General features: G+C 37.8%; 1 non-coding gene across 1 annotated transcript; it reads right to left on the bottom strand.

Moving 5' to 3' along the window:
• Positions 1 to 2,209: 2,209 nt before the first annotated feature.
• On the bottom strand, positions 2,210 to 2,318 carry Trnai-uau (transfer RNA isoleucine (anticodon UAU)). The gene is made up of 2 exons: positions 2,281 to 2,318; positions 2,210 to 2,245 (listed from the first exon to the last, which is right to left on the bottom strand). It is a non-coding gene; the product is annotated as a tRNA-Ile (tRNA).
• Positions 2,319 to 15,812: the final 13,494 nt, after the last annotated feature.

A 15,812-nucleotide genomic window follows, 5' to 3' on the forward strand; every position in this document is an offset into this window, starting at 1 on the left:
AGTATACTACCTTCATTCCTCTCCAGTCTACACATGTCCTACGCAGTCAGAGCCCATGTCTCACTACTAGGAAACATAGCCTTTCTCACACAAGCATCATACAATCCACCTTTCACTCTGAGAGAGAGTCTTTTTGCTGCCAACAGAGGTAGTAGTTCTCTGAACTTCTTTCATCCTATTCTTATTCTAGAAACAATACTTTCAGACTACCACCATCATCGATTTGGTCACCTAAATAGCAGAAGCTATCTACTACCTCTAGAGAGCCTCCTGGGCATTTGAGAGAGTTTAAGTCCCTCATGCTCTTAGTACTTATTGTTCCTGTGTATCTGCTACACACGAAAGCAACCTTATCTGGTAACCTACCCACAATTCCACTGCATCTCTTATGCATCCGTAACTTACATTTGGTGCAGCAAATGGAATTATGTCCCACTCCTTTCCTACACATTGAGCAGGGCCATTTACCAGCCAGAATGAGAATCTTATCTCCTTTCCCACTAACAACAACTCTAGTCCTCACTAAGTTAACTTTAAGGCCCTTTGATTCCAGGTTTTGCTTCCAAACCTGGAACTTCTCCAATTCTGCTTCAGATTCTGCGATAAGAACAAGATCATCAGCATATAATAGTTGCCATTGGCATCCAGTTTTGAATCCATCTGTTATGGCCTGGAGAACTATGATGAATAAGAGGGGACTAAGAACTTACCTCTGGTGTACTCCAACTTGTACGCTCAATTCATCACTGTATTCATAAGGCTGGTTTCTTGATTTCTGTGGTACATATATTCCTTCCCTGGGATGTGACACCAGTCCATCTTAGGATTATTTGTTTTAACTAGCTAGACTGGAGCAACTTGAAATGAAGTATTTTGCTCAAGAACACACTGAATTATCCATCCCAGGAATTGAAACCACAATCTTATGATCATGAGTCCAACACCCTAACCACTAAGCCATGTGCTTCCCCACCCACACACTTATACATCATGTGTGACTATAATAGGCACAAGTATGGCTGTGCAGTAAGAAGTTTCTTCCTCAACCACATGGTTCCAGGTTCAGTCCCACTTCTATACCATTGGGCTAACCAAAGCTTTGTGAGGGGTTTTGGGTGGATGGGAACTAAGGAGGCTGTAGTATACACACACACACACACACACGCACTCATATATATAAATACATATGCACTTATATATACATGCATACACACACACATACATGTATGTATGTATGTATGCATGTATGTATGTATGTATGTAGGTATGTATGAATTTATGTATGTATCTATGTGCTGTCTGTGTTAGTGTTTGTCCCCCAAGACTGCTTAACAACTGGTGTTGGTTTGTTTACATCCTGTAACTTAGGTGTTCGGCAAATGAGACCGATAGAATAAGTAGCAAGCTTTTAAAAGATATATGAAGTAAGTAGTGGGGGCGATATGTTTGACTGAAACCCCTTAAGGTGCTACCTCTGTATGGCTGCAGTAAAAGAAAGACATGTATATTCAAGCGTGGCTGTGCTGTAAGAAGTTTGCTTCTAAACCACACGGTTCCGGGTTCAGTCCCACTGCGTGAAGCTGAAAGAAGCCCATCATATATGTATGTATGTATGTATGTCTGTATGTATGTATGTATTATTGTGTCTGTGTTTGACCCCCTATCGCCGCTTGACAACCGACACTGGTGTGTTTACGTTCCCGTAACTTAATGAGTTGACAAAAGAGACCGATAGAATAAGTACTAGGTTTTAAAAAAACGTATTGGGGATCGTTTTATTCAACTACAAATTCTTCAAGGCAGTGCCCCAGTATGGCCGTAGTCAAATGGTAAACAAGTAAAAAGATAAAAAGAAAAAGAGAGACTGAAACGAGCCAGAACTGTCAATCTACTGCTGTGTCAAAGTGAAAACGACGTGCTAAACTCGAGGATTTCCCCCAAATGTATGTGTATCTTTATTTATATTATATATACGCATCAGACTTTTGATATCCATGAAGGATAAAATACATGAAGAAAAAGTTTTAAAAATCGGAGATAGACGCAATCACAAGTACAAGCGGTTTGCAATTTTAAAAATGTCGATTTCATGCACAAAACACTCGAAAATACAGTCGAAAAACAAGTGCAGATATTTTAATATAAGTTGAAAATAGTTGCATTCACGACGAAATTGTTAAAATAATTAAAATATGCGACAAAATATCAGTGCCCCGGGTGAGGTTCGAACTCACAACCTCCGCATTCCTCATCCGTGACTCGCACGGCGAAGGTACTGTCTATAAGTACGGCGCGCTAACCGATTGTGCCACCGGGGCAACCGTCAGCTGAGATTCTAAAAAATCATTATAAATAGAGTAGACGGAAAACTGACTTTCGTGTTCTTCCGTTTTGCTTTTTATTTGAGTTATTTTTTCATTTTTTTCAGGTTTATGCCGCCCAGTACTTTTATAATCATTTTTATTTGCTATTATTATCGGTATTAATACATTACTTCCGCATTTAGTGAATAAATGTTCGACTGTTGTTCTGAAAACGATTGTGTAGTCTTGTTTCACTCGGAGTCACGATGTCAGCTGTTAGATGTTTTGTTTTTTCTACAACTAAATTACACACACACACTAAACTAGTCGAATATGATCAATGATATTATTATGTATTATTGGCGATTTTATACCGAGTAAGCATCAACCAGGGATCGAAAGTCTCAGCAATGAACGAAAGAAGAACAGAAAACAAATTTGTGTGTATATATATATATATATATATATATATTGTATGTATATGGAATATGGTTTCTTATTTAATTACAATGCATAAATAAAATTCTACAATAATTTTCGTTTTGACGTTCTGTCCAAATGTCTGTTGGATAATCCTAAAAGATTATCGAGCGATTCTGATCAGAGCCAAATATCCATGGTACAACAGCGTCAACAAGACTCATTAATGCACATTGGTAATCCTCTTCGTAAAATCATTTCCAAGTTGAACTCGTTTAAGAGACATTCTCAAAGTTTTTAATAAACGCATAAATAATAGAAACCCATCAATATAACACAAAAAAAACAGAGCATTTCACTTTGAAACACAATCTAGAAATTCCTACTCGTCCATTGAATCTTATGCTTGTTTGTTATCGCTGTGTACGATAATCATTTTAATTGGCATTCGCAAATATCATTCAATCAACTACCTCATGTAAATCCCTATTTTGTAAATCGGTGTCTTTTATAAGTATTTTAAAAAATTAAGTACTTCATGCATATATATTTCGTAGTTATTTTGTTTCGGTCATAAGAATAAGATCCACAAAAAGTCTTTGACACTTATCAAGCAAATTTAGCCTTTGTCACGGACTCTCCGACCATAAATGTTTTATTCCCTGCTTTATTTAATTTATAGATTGTAATCTGTAGTAATTTTACAATCGAAATAAATGTACAGAATTGAGAAATTGGAGCAGATTCCAACAGGCTCATCGAACCGTTTGAATTAATGCCCCAAATAAGAAAAGAAAAAGAAGAAAAGCACCCCGTCACTAGTTTTACCCCCACTGTAAATTTGAAGTTGGTGTTTCCGTAAAAAAAATTAATAAACTAGAATTATTTCATTTTAAAGACAAACAATCTCATTTCGGTATCTCCCTAAAGCTACGATCATATGCACCGACCCAACAGACTCATACGTCCAACCAACATATAAAAAGGAAGGATAATATACTGCGGTTTTTTTTTCTTGTTATAAAATTCACAAAGAGTGTGATGCTTTGCTGCAAATTTTGGTCTTTATCACGAACTATACCATAAATATTTTCTTTTCTTTTTGTCTGTTTATATACATTTGTAAACTGGTAAAATTTTGCGGCTGAAATTTAATTGACTAATTAATTCTATAGATATACTTTGCTCGACAATTATAGCTGGATCTTCTATGATCAACAGGATCCTAAACGACAACACCAACATCAACATCAAAACCAGAACGACACACACCCACACAAACCGATTGACCTCCATCTGCTATATATATACTCTTACTATACACATACACACACATAAAAAGTAAAAAGTACAAGTGCGCGCACACACAGACACACCTACACAGAGAGAAACCATTTCATAAGCACAGTCGGCGATTTGTGCCAATAGACAAGAAGCTATGTACACAGCATAACTTTCTGGCTGACTGCCTGTCAAATCCTAAATGCCGCTCTAGCGACATCAGATACCATCTACAAACATTATGCAACGATATCGAGATTTTTCCTAGTTAATTATCCCCCTTGCACTGTTGGCACTGTCGTTGCTGTGTGTGTGTGTGTGTGCGTGTTTGTGTGTGCGTATGTGTGTGTGTGCGTGTGCGTGTCTTTGTGGGATTTTTTTTATTATTATTTATTTAATAGGGAAATCACCATGAATATATGGGAAGCATGCAAGCCGTATCTGTACTAGCAAAGAGCGTGGGAGCCGCTCGAGACAACGAAGCCTGACATTCAACATGCTAAAAATAAAGAAGTCAATATGACGTTCAACGTACTAAAAATAGCAGTCAAATTCCCTTAGATAACGTTTTTGTTTTTTTAATTGGAGATGAGTTTTGTTGTGTTCATGGCTTTCGTAGGCCGGTGACGTTGACGCAGATGACATTCGTCGTCAAGGGAACATATTAGACTATGTAGTCCACGGCATAGATGATGGTTAAGGGTCGTGGGTGAAACTCGAGGATAGTCAGGAGTTAAAAACAACGATAGAATTCATTCTGAGTTCAAATCTCGCCAACGTCCTTTACACAAATTCTTATTGTTATTATTTTACTCGTTTCAGTCATTGGATGGCGGCCATGCCCGGGAACTGCCTTCGGCGAACAAATCGATCTCAGCGCTTATCTTAAATAGCTGGTACTATGTATAATAATATTCTTACCACCACTTTTGTCAGACCACTAGGTTATGGGGGAGTGGGGAAACAAACTAATACAAATTGTCATTCGGTGGCCGAGTAGAAAGAAACATCGAGTGACGGGGTGGGGAAAAAAACTGACGGGGTGGAAACAAATATGCGCGCACATGCACGCACACACACACACGAATATTTTTGTCTTCATAGCTGAGGGTCAGAGGCCATCCATAGATACTCTCTTTACTCTTTTACTCTTTTACTCGTTTCAGTCTTTTGACTGCGGCCATGATGGAGCACCGCCTTTAGTCAAGCAAATCGACCCCATGACTTATTCTTTGTAAGCCTAGTACTTATTCTATCGGTCTCTTTTGCCGAACTGCTAAGTTACGGGGACATAAACACACCAGCATCGGTTGTCAAGCAATGCTAGGGGGACAAATACAGACACACAAACATATACACATGCATACACACATACATATATACGACGGGCTTCTTTCAGTTTCTGTCTACCAAATCCACTCACAAGGCTTTGGTCGGCCCGAGACTATAATAGAAGACACTTGCCTAAGGTGCCACGCAGTGGGACTGAACCCAGAGCCATGTGGTAGGTAAGCAAGCTACTTACCACATAACCACTCTTGTGGCTATACGTCAACTTTTATGTTATTTGTTGTGTCTTTGTGCTCTTTTCCATAGGAATAGAGTTGGTGGACCCTAAGTACTCTTTTGTGCCAATTTACTTTCAGGGTAGACTCCTTTAGCATTTGTCCCCTTCCAGGCAGCAAGGACTTATAGTTGGAGTTGTCCATTTCCAAATCTGGCTGCCTTTCAAGACTGCTGTAATCAAACGATGTTTGATCACCAACATCATGCCCCTATTACTTAGAAAATTTTCACTGCACAACCCCAAATACTTGTCCAGTTATACTGCCAGTGTAGCTTTGGACACAATAATGAGTTCTAAAGACATGTTTTAAAAATTTGTATGTATTTATTTTATTATAAATGCAAAACAACACCACAGAGGAATTGACGTAAGTTTAAATAATAAACTTAGGTGAACTGCGATATGGCGCAGAGCTACTGTATATATATTGGTAATGGATTGACAAAAATTATCAGAGTTCAAATCCTGCTGTGGTCAACTTTGTCTTTCATCCTTTCAGGGTTCATGAATAAAATACCAGTTCTAGAACAGCATTCTGCTCCAATAATATTGATGCCAAGCTGTGTCAGTCTTGTTTGTCCAAAGACAGCATCAGTGTCATATAGCAATAAGTTTAACGTGCATAGGCAACTACAAGTCTTCTCTCTCTCTCTCTCTCTGTCTCTCTCTCTCTCTTTATCTCTCTCTCTCTCTCTTCCTCTCTCTCTCTCTCTCTCTCTCTCTCTCTCTCTCTCTCTCTCTCTCTCTCTCTCTCTCTCTCTCTCTCCACACACACACAAATGGTAGGCTTCAGTTTCCATCTATCAAATTCAATCACAAGGCATTGTTTGGCTTGGATCTATGGTAGAAATGGTGTCATACAGTAGGATTGAACCCAAAAACCACAGGGCTGCAAAGCAAATTTCTTAACCACACAATCATGCCTGCACCTAAATGAAGGCTTGTTTGTCCATCTACATGCTCTATGTATTGTAATTAGGTATGAGTGTAACTATGTTTGCATATATGTTCTCTCCCAACCTTTCTGCTTTTTTACTCCTGTCCATAAACTGTCAATTCATTTCTCTTCCCAACAAACCTTTTAATTTTTCATCATGATTAGCAGTTTAGCAAAAAGAGGTTGATAGAAAAGTGGCGAGCTGACAGAAATGTTAGCATGCTGGGCGAAATGCCTAGCAGTATTTCGTCTGTCTTTACATTCTGAGTTCAAATTCCGCCAAGGTCAAAATTGCCTTTCATCCTTTCAGGGTCGATAAATTAAGTACCAGTTGTGTACTGGGGTCAATCTAATCAACTGGGCCCCTCCCCCCAAATTTCTGGCCTTGTGCCTAGAGTAGAAAAGAAAAAGAGATTTATTGAATGAGTATTAAGCTTAGAAAAAATGAAAAGTACTAGAATCAATTTGTTTGAGATGTGGTCATTTGTTGTACTTGATTAGACATGTCAAGCTAAGTAAAATTGCTCTCTTCTACACATACAGGCTGTAGCAAGGCAGAAGAAGCCAGCGCTATTTTGTATGAGATGTCGCTGGTAGCCATTACCATGTTCGAGACAGAAGCAAGATCTTGCCTGCAACCATTTGCCATGTGCGAGACAACAGCGAGACTCTTGTTGGTAACGACTATTAAAGCAGGAGAATTAAGACATTCTCTCTCTTTCTTCCTTCTCACTTACACTGAGAAACACTATGAAGCTGGTAGCTCACAGCGGACTATAATCCCGCTCTAACTTCATCTGTTTTCTCCAGAGGTAACGAACCTCACGTAAACGGAGCTATAATGAACCACGCTCTACCATAAAGATGGTCATTGGGAGCGAGCCACATGAACAAGAACTAAAAATAAAAGACTATTGAATTGCACTCCACTTGTAAACTTCTTCTTTGTGTTCCAGATCCTTAAGACTACAGAAATAATTGTAATGGGAGAAGGAGATACTCCACAGGTATCACAAGCCTTCAGTTCCATTATAAGGCTTTTCCTTTCAGGTGCTGTGTAAATGCATCTGTGCCGGTGGCACATAAAATGCATCCATCACTCTCTGTTCTATGGCATTAGGAAGGGCATCCAGTCATAGAAACCATGCCACAACAGATAATTGGAGTCTGGACAGCTTCCTGCTAGCCAGCTCCATGTCAAACTGTCCAACCCATGCCAGCATGGAAAGCAGACGTTAAACGATGATGATGAGGATGATTGTATTTATTGTGTATTTAATTACCTTCCACTCCACACAATATTTATGTCTGTCACCTTAACTGTCACTTTTTATGTAACTATCCACCTTCCTCTTCAACTTTCTGATTCTTCATCTTTTCTTACCTCATACCTTTCATTTTTCACCTTTTACCATTACCCCATCTCTTGTTTAAATTCTCCTTCTTAAGCGAATATTCCTTTCCATTCAGTTTTTGCTTTGTTTCCTTAATCTTAGCCAAGAGGCCAAGTGATGAGGAAAAGTTATATTCTACACATCTCATAACAAATAAACTTTACCAATATTCCAAACTCTATGTCTACTCCATATCAACTATTTTGCATAAGATTATGGATTTTACCTTATTTTGGTGAGGAGGGTAATTGTTGGACACCCTGCAGGACGAAAAATAAGACCCGTCAAAGGGCAGAAGAACTACTGTGTAGCCAACGGCCAATTCAACAAGTACCTTGTCACAGAGGGATGCCTGTGTGCTCCATTGACCTGGAGAGCTATGGTGGAGGGAGAGAAATCTTCAGGCAGTTCTTACCAGGCCAGACAGGTTGAAGGGTAGGAGACAGACAAAACCTTAACGACAATAAACCGAAGCGTCGGCAGCTGGGCATGGAATTAGTTATTGGCAGGACCTAACAGATCAGATTCCTGGCTTTGAACTAGCAGGATGTTATGCAGAGGATCTTGAATACAAGGCAATGAATGAGACCCTAATATTCCTAGTTAGATGGAAACTGCGGGACCACATGGAGCAGTGCCCTGTGACTCCTATAGTATGCGCAAACAAAACCCCTATGGGGGCATCCTATGGGATGACCTAGATGAGATAATATATTGGCTTCAAATTTTGGCACATGGCCAGCAGTTTTGAGGGAGCGGGTAAGTTGATTACATCAACTCCAGTGCTCAATGGGTACTTATTTAGTTGACCCTGGAAAATGAAAGGCAAAATTGACCTCAGTGGAATATGAACTGAGAATATACAGATGGACAAAATGCTGCTAAACATTTTACCTGATGTGTTACCGATTCTGCCAGCTTGCTGTTTTATTTTAATGTTACTAGGTCTTCATAATGAAGCATCATAGAAATATGAATGATTGATTATTGGTATTCTTTTTTTCAAAAGTTCTATGTTTTTAACAATAGAAGTTACAATTTTGGGAAAAACAAGAATAAAACCAAACAAAACAAAAAGCAGCTTTTCCATTTTAAATTCCCCCTCCCTCAATTTAAACATTTTCAATATTTTTGGTAGTGGTGGCGGAAGGGTTGGCAGGGAAGATTCCATGTTGTGAACTTTGGTTTTAGGTGCATGTATATGCAGGATTGGAAATGAAAGTGTTTACAATTCTGGGGAAAAAAAAGGTAAGTGTAGGAATAACTATTACTACCTCATGGGGAAAGAAAAGGGCTGGAGATTGGGAGGTATAAATATTTTAAAAAATTGAAATTTTAAGAAAAAAAAGAAAGGATCCTTTCAGAATTATAATTTCTGTTGCAAAAAGAATAAAGACCTCCTTTGGTCATGAATGACCATGGGATTGCACCTAAAATGTTACCCTCCGAGACACAAGTCTGGACATACCAGTCTTCCCTCTCACCCCACTGATGTTATCCAAAGGAAAGGCAAAAGCCAATACAGTTTGGCACTAAGTGACTTTGCAACTAATTTCTACAGCTAAGTGAACTGGAGCAATGTAAAAAATAAAGTGTCTTGTACAAGAACATAACACACAGCCCAGTCCAGAAATAGAACTCACTACCTCATGATTGTGAGTTCGATACTTGGAACAATGAAATATTAAAAAATAAATGAAAAAAAAAACCCAAACTCCCAATTCCTTTTCCATCCTCATAAGGTAGTGATAGCGATAATCTTTGGTTTAAAGTGTATAAGATCACCTTGAGAGCTGTTCCAAAACTGCACCAAATAATTTTCAAAATTTCAGTTTTTTTTTCTCCAAAATATCAATGCTGGCCAATTGATTACAATAATTCTTCATTTTCATTCTGTGATCATAAACTGAAAGAATGACTTGGTTATCTAATTAAGTGACAAAGACAATTGTTCTAATGACAAAAATGGTGAAACATATAAAATGTACCTTCAGTTGCAAATGAACAGGTTTTACATAATTCGGAAAATTTGTTGCCTGATAATTGCCAAATAATATTTTTCTATTTAAAAAAAAAAAAAAGAATTTGAAAAACTAAAAGAAAATAAACGATGGATTTGAAACATCAAAATAAAATGTTTACATTTTCTTTTTTCCCTGAATAGCAAAAGCAATGTCACCATATGTGGACTTGAAAAAAAGTTCAGCAAGCTTTACTTGAAGGAAAATAAAAAAAAAGAAATATTTGGAAGCAAATTCTCATACAAATATTGTAAATATCTTAAACACACACACAAAAAAACAAACAAACAAAAGAAATGGTAACTCTTTATTACACCTTTTAATAAAATCAATGGCAAAGAAATCGAACTAACTCGCCAGGCTTTTTTTAACATTGAAATCGACTAATGTCGTCAGCTTTGAAAGAAAATGTAGAACTTCAAATTTTCTTTTTGAAGAATGGTGTACATTTATGTAACAGCATTCAAGATTTTCTGCAATGAGACTTTCAAAATATATTATCATATCAGTCAGAACTTAAAATTTCAGCAGCGTTATCAAGAACAAATATATATGTATATCATCATCATCATCATCATCGTTTAACGTCCACTTTCCATTCTGGCATGGGCTGGATGGTTTGACTGAGGACTGGCAAGCCAGGAAGCTGTACCAGGCTCCAATCTGATCTGGCAAGATTTCTACAGCTGGATGCCCTTCCTAATGCCAACCATTCCAAGAGTGTAGTGGGTGCTTTTTATGTGCTGCTGGCACGGGGTCCAGTCAGGTGGAACTGGCATTGACCACACTTGAACGGGTCATTTTACATGCCACTGGCATGGGAGCCAGTCAGGTGGCACTGGCATTGACTATGCTCAAATGGTGCTTTTTATGTGCCACCAGCATGGGTGCCAGTCAAGCGGTACTGGCATTGGCCATGACAATGATTTCACTTGACTCAACATATTGCTCAATGATTGAAGGGCACCCTTAAATGGGCCGGTTATGTGACACTGGCAATGGCCACGGTTATGATCTCACTTGGTTTGTTGGGTCTTCTCAAGCACAGCATATCTCCAAAAGTCTTGGTCACTTGTCATTGCCTCTGTGAGGTCCAACATTCGAAGGTCTTGCTTCACATCCTCATCCCCGGACTTCCCAGGTCTACCTCTTCCACAGGTTTTCCCCACTGTTAGGGTGTGACACTTCTTCATATATATATATATGTATATATATATATATAAGTTTGGTGATACAAACAGGAAAAATAGAACTCAATATATGAGTATATATCATTACTTTTTTTAATCTTTTTACTTGTTTCATTCATTTGATTGAGGTGGCCATGCTGGAGCCCACCTTGAAGGGTGTTGGTTGAATGAATTGACCCCAGGATTTATTTTTAAAGCCTGGTACTCATCTTATCAGTCACTTTTGCCAAACCACTAAGTTATGGGGATGTAAACACACCAACAATGGTTGTCAAGCAGTCATCGTGGTGGGGGTACAAACACAGCACAAAGACACACACAAACACAGATATAGACATATATATGACAAGCTTCTTTCAGTTTCTATCTACCAAATCCACTCACAAGGCTTTGGTTGGCCTGAGGACACTTGCCCAAGGTGAAACACAGTGGAACTGAACCCAAAATCCTGTGATTGGGAAGCAAGCTTCTTACCATGCAACCATGATGCAATAGTGACTCAGGGGCTGAGATTTACTTACCTTTTCCTAATTTCATGAACTCACATGTTTAAATGAGGTCTCGTTCAGCATCCAGGGTACTAGTATAATTTCGTACTTCAACTGATTCACTTTCCATTTGATGCCCAACAAATTGTTGATGAAGTTTTATTAATTATAAAGAAATCTATACTAATTCAATTATTCTTCTTTAATAATGTGTTATGATTTGATACAATTAGAAGCAATAAAACCTGAAAATATTCAAAAATTCAAGTGCTATGATGAATGCTGTTGGTGCAGGGTTTCACAGGATAAAGGTAAGTTTGATTAGATTTTGTACTGATGGGGCAAGTATTGTGTTTACAAGAAAAGCTGGAATTGTTGCAAGATTAATTCAAGAATTTCTAAACCTTGTAAGTTGGCATTGTTTGAGTCATCGATTACAATTTGTTTTAGCTGATGCTATAAATGAAATCAATGAAATAAGCCATATCAAGATATTTTTCGGCCTAGATCTATGCTACTTTTTTATCAGTCCAATAATAAAAGTAAGCCTCAGCTTAGAACCATTGTTGCAGAACTATATTTTTGAAATATAGGCCATATTTTTTATTTCCCAGTGAGCATCCTGTTGCCTCAAATCTAATAAAGAAGTATGGAAAGCCTATTCAGTTAATATATTTTTCTAGAAGTGCCAACAAGAGCATGTGAGCAGGGGGAAACAACTTCAGTGTTAGTTGCCTGGTTATTTGTGCAGCAAAGAAAAGGTATAAAATAAAGGTCTCAAATTACTGCAGCAAAACCATTATCATGACCAATATTTTCCTAAAACTTGGTAATTTGCGGCAAGAATCTCACTATGACCACAGAGTTTATGTGGTTGTTGCAGATGTACAACAAAAGATTAAGGAAAATGTGTTTGTTGGGTATCAAATAAAAAGTAAATTTGTTGAAGTACGAAATTGCATGTACCAGCACCCTGAATCCTGAATGCGACCTCAATTGGACAAGTGAGTTCATGAAGTTAGAAATAGGTAAGAAAAACACTTGAAATCTGACAATTATCACTGTTATAACAGTTATTTTTACTGTTGCATGTTTTGTTGTTTTATTTATTGTTTTCCTGGAGATTCTGATTCTGAATTAAATAATTAAAATATTCAATTTTCTATTGCCATCACCAAATATAACTTTCTTAGTTATTTAGTGGTGTTTCATTCTGAAAACATAAATTTTTATTCAGCTTTTTTTATTTTTGTCTTTTGTCTTAATTTTCTAGCAAAATTGCCCAGCCAAATAATCCTTTTTGCTATAGGCACGAGGCCTGAAACTTTGGTGGGGAGGTGACTGGTTGATTACATCAGCCCCAGTATGCAACTGATACTTATTTCACTGATCCCCCTCACAAAGAGGATGAAAGAAAAAGTTGACATTGGTGGAATTTGAATTCAGAACATAAAGATGGATGAAATGCCTCTACGCATTTTATCTGGCATGCTAACAATTTTGCCAGATCATCACCATTATTTGGCTAAATAATAAAAGTAATGTATATTCAAAAAGAGCACTCAGAGAGTGCAAACATCTGCCAAGGCAACACCAACATCCTCTCAATGATTAGCCAGAGATGATTTCTGAAATGAGAATATCTGAAATAAGCTAGACTGCTCTTACAAACAAGAATATTAAAAATGAGCCCGACTGCTCTCAAAAATTAAATTAAAAAACAGGAAAAATAATCCAGAATCCTTGTTTGGTACCAGATCGATCCCAAAATCTAATCAGTTTGTGCCAGTCATGAGGCCAAACTTCCCTGAAAGTTTCATTTGAATCCATCCAGCTGTTCTTGAGATATCTTGTCCACAGACAAACAAACAAACATGACTGAAAACAATACCTCTGCCTCCACTAAGGCAGATATAATAATGAAACTACAAACAATAGCTCTCCTTTTTCTTTCTGTAAGGAAAGTAACCTGATTTGTGACCATACTAATATGCAAAAATGCTTTTAAGTATTCTAGAACATACTAATATGCAAAAAGGTTTTTAAGTATTTTTAATATGATATAATTAGTAAAGGGTAAAGATCCCCTTCAGTCACGAATGACCATGGGATTGTACTTAGAAAGTTACCCTCTGAGGCACAAGTCCAAGCAATGTTGTTTAAGGAAGACCAGCAGTTGCCCATGCATACCAGCCTCCCCTCTTCATGTCACTGATGCTATCTAAGGGAAAGGCAATGGCTGATACAACTTGGCACCAGTGTCGTCAAAATTCATTTCTACAGTTGAGAGAACTGGAGCAATGGGAAATAAAGTGTCTTGCTCAAGAACACAACACACAGCCTGGTCTGGGAATCAAACTCATTACCACATGATTGTGAGCCTGATGCTCTCACCACTGAGCCAATTACAAATTGTTAAAAACCAACAATATTTTTCAAAAACAGGTGGGGTATCTAGAAGTCAAGACCTGGGTGTGGTGCTGTCCCCTCGGAGCATAAGAAGTTAAAGGCTGAAGTGTTTGCATATAGTGGTGGACTTCTTTTTTTGAAAACCATCTACTGTTCAGCTCTCCCTAAGGTTTCTCACTGCCTGTGAGGGAACATGGCCATATAAAAACATGTGACCAATGGGTTAGGGTGTTGGAGCTTGTGGTTGTGAAGACCTGGTTTTGACTTACTGACTAGGTGACACATTGAGCTCCATAGCAATTGCCACAGACTACTCAGTTGTAAATGTGTACCACAAGCAGCTGCAGTGGGGAGTTAACTCTGCAGTGAACTGGCATCCCATCCAGGAACGACTATTGTACTGTCAGTCTCTTAAATGCCTAATAAGTTCAAGACAGGCTCCTGACTGATGTAAGTTCTATATTCCTCTAAAAGATAGGAATGCTTGGAATGTTTTTGAATATGTGTATACTGGATCAGGATTGAACTGGGGTTAAATAACAATGATAATGAACTTATTGTATACAGTGCTCAAGTGCATTACAACTTGTCAGAAAAAGCAGCCAAAAGTGCATGAACAGTACATAGAACTAATGCACAGGAAGGGAATAGTGAATGAGTTGTTAAAGAAACAAGGTGGTGGTGGTGGTGGGGAACATCAGGTGGACTGATGGCAAATTTCAGGAAACATGAATGTTTGAAAAATGTAGTGTCCCAACAGCTAACAGCTGATGTGGGTAGTTTATTCCATGTTTCAGCACTTTTGAGCATGAAAGAATGTTTCTGAAAGTCATGGGTGCTGTGTTGTTTTTTGATTTTGTAAGCATGTCCATCAAGTTGTTTTTGTAGCCAAAATAGAACCATAATAGACAACAGTAACACAGTGGAATGCCAGTTCAAATGTGACAACAATTATGTTGCCAAGAGAATTGGGACTCAATGAAAGTTGAATTATATATTTGGCATCAAAATAATACCAAACTTGATGGCAAAAGCTTCAAACTAATTTATAAGCCAAAGGAAAAGACATTATATTTGTCCTGATTTGTTCTGACTGATCAGGTAAATTGCATTTAACGAAAGCTACACCATCCATACCAAATAGGGGAAAGAATTGTGAGTAGTAAAATGAAAGGAAAAGAAATGACACTAACAAGAACACAAGAAAATAGTGAAAACTATGAGGAATACATAGAATTGTGTCGATGTTGGAACAGAAGCTATCTTTGGTTTTAGGTGGTAATAGTTTGAGGGATGTTGCAGAAGGAGTATGAGAAGATAACATTTCAAGTAATTTGTAGAATTACCGAAATATCTTGTTCACTGATAAGCCATGATCCTGTCACCGATGGTGTAAAGAGCTAGCAGCTGTGCTAAATATTGATAACAGCTAAGTATATGTTTCTTTGTATGTATGCATATGTATGTATATTTATAAGTATGTGCATGTATATGTGCATATGTATGTACATATGAATGTATTTATATACATATTTGTGTATGTGTTTACTCTTTACTCTTTTACTCTTTTACTTGTTTCAGTCATTTGACTGCAGCCATGCTGGAGCACCGCCTTTAGTCGAGAAAATCGACCCCAGGACTTAATCTTTGCAAGCCTAGTACTTATTCTATCGGTTTCTTTTTGCCAAACTGCTAAGTTACAGGGATGTAGACACACCAGCATCGGTTGTCAAGCGATGGTGGGGGGACAAACACAGACACACAAACACACATACATATATATATATATATATATATATATA

The sequence above is a fragment of the Octopus bimaculoides genome, chromosome 8 (genome assembly GCF_001194135.2).
Source record: "Octopus bimaculoides isolate UCB-OBI-ISO-001 chromosome 8, ASM119413v2, whole genome shotgun sequence".
In the NCBI taxonomy this organism is placed as follows: domain Eukaryota; kingdom Metazoa; phylum Mollusca; class Cephalopoda; order Octopoda; family Octopodidae; genus Octopus; species Octopus bimaculoides.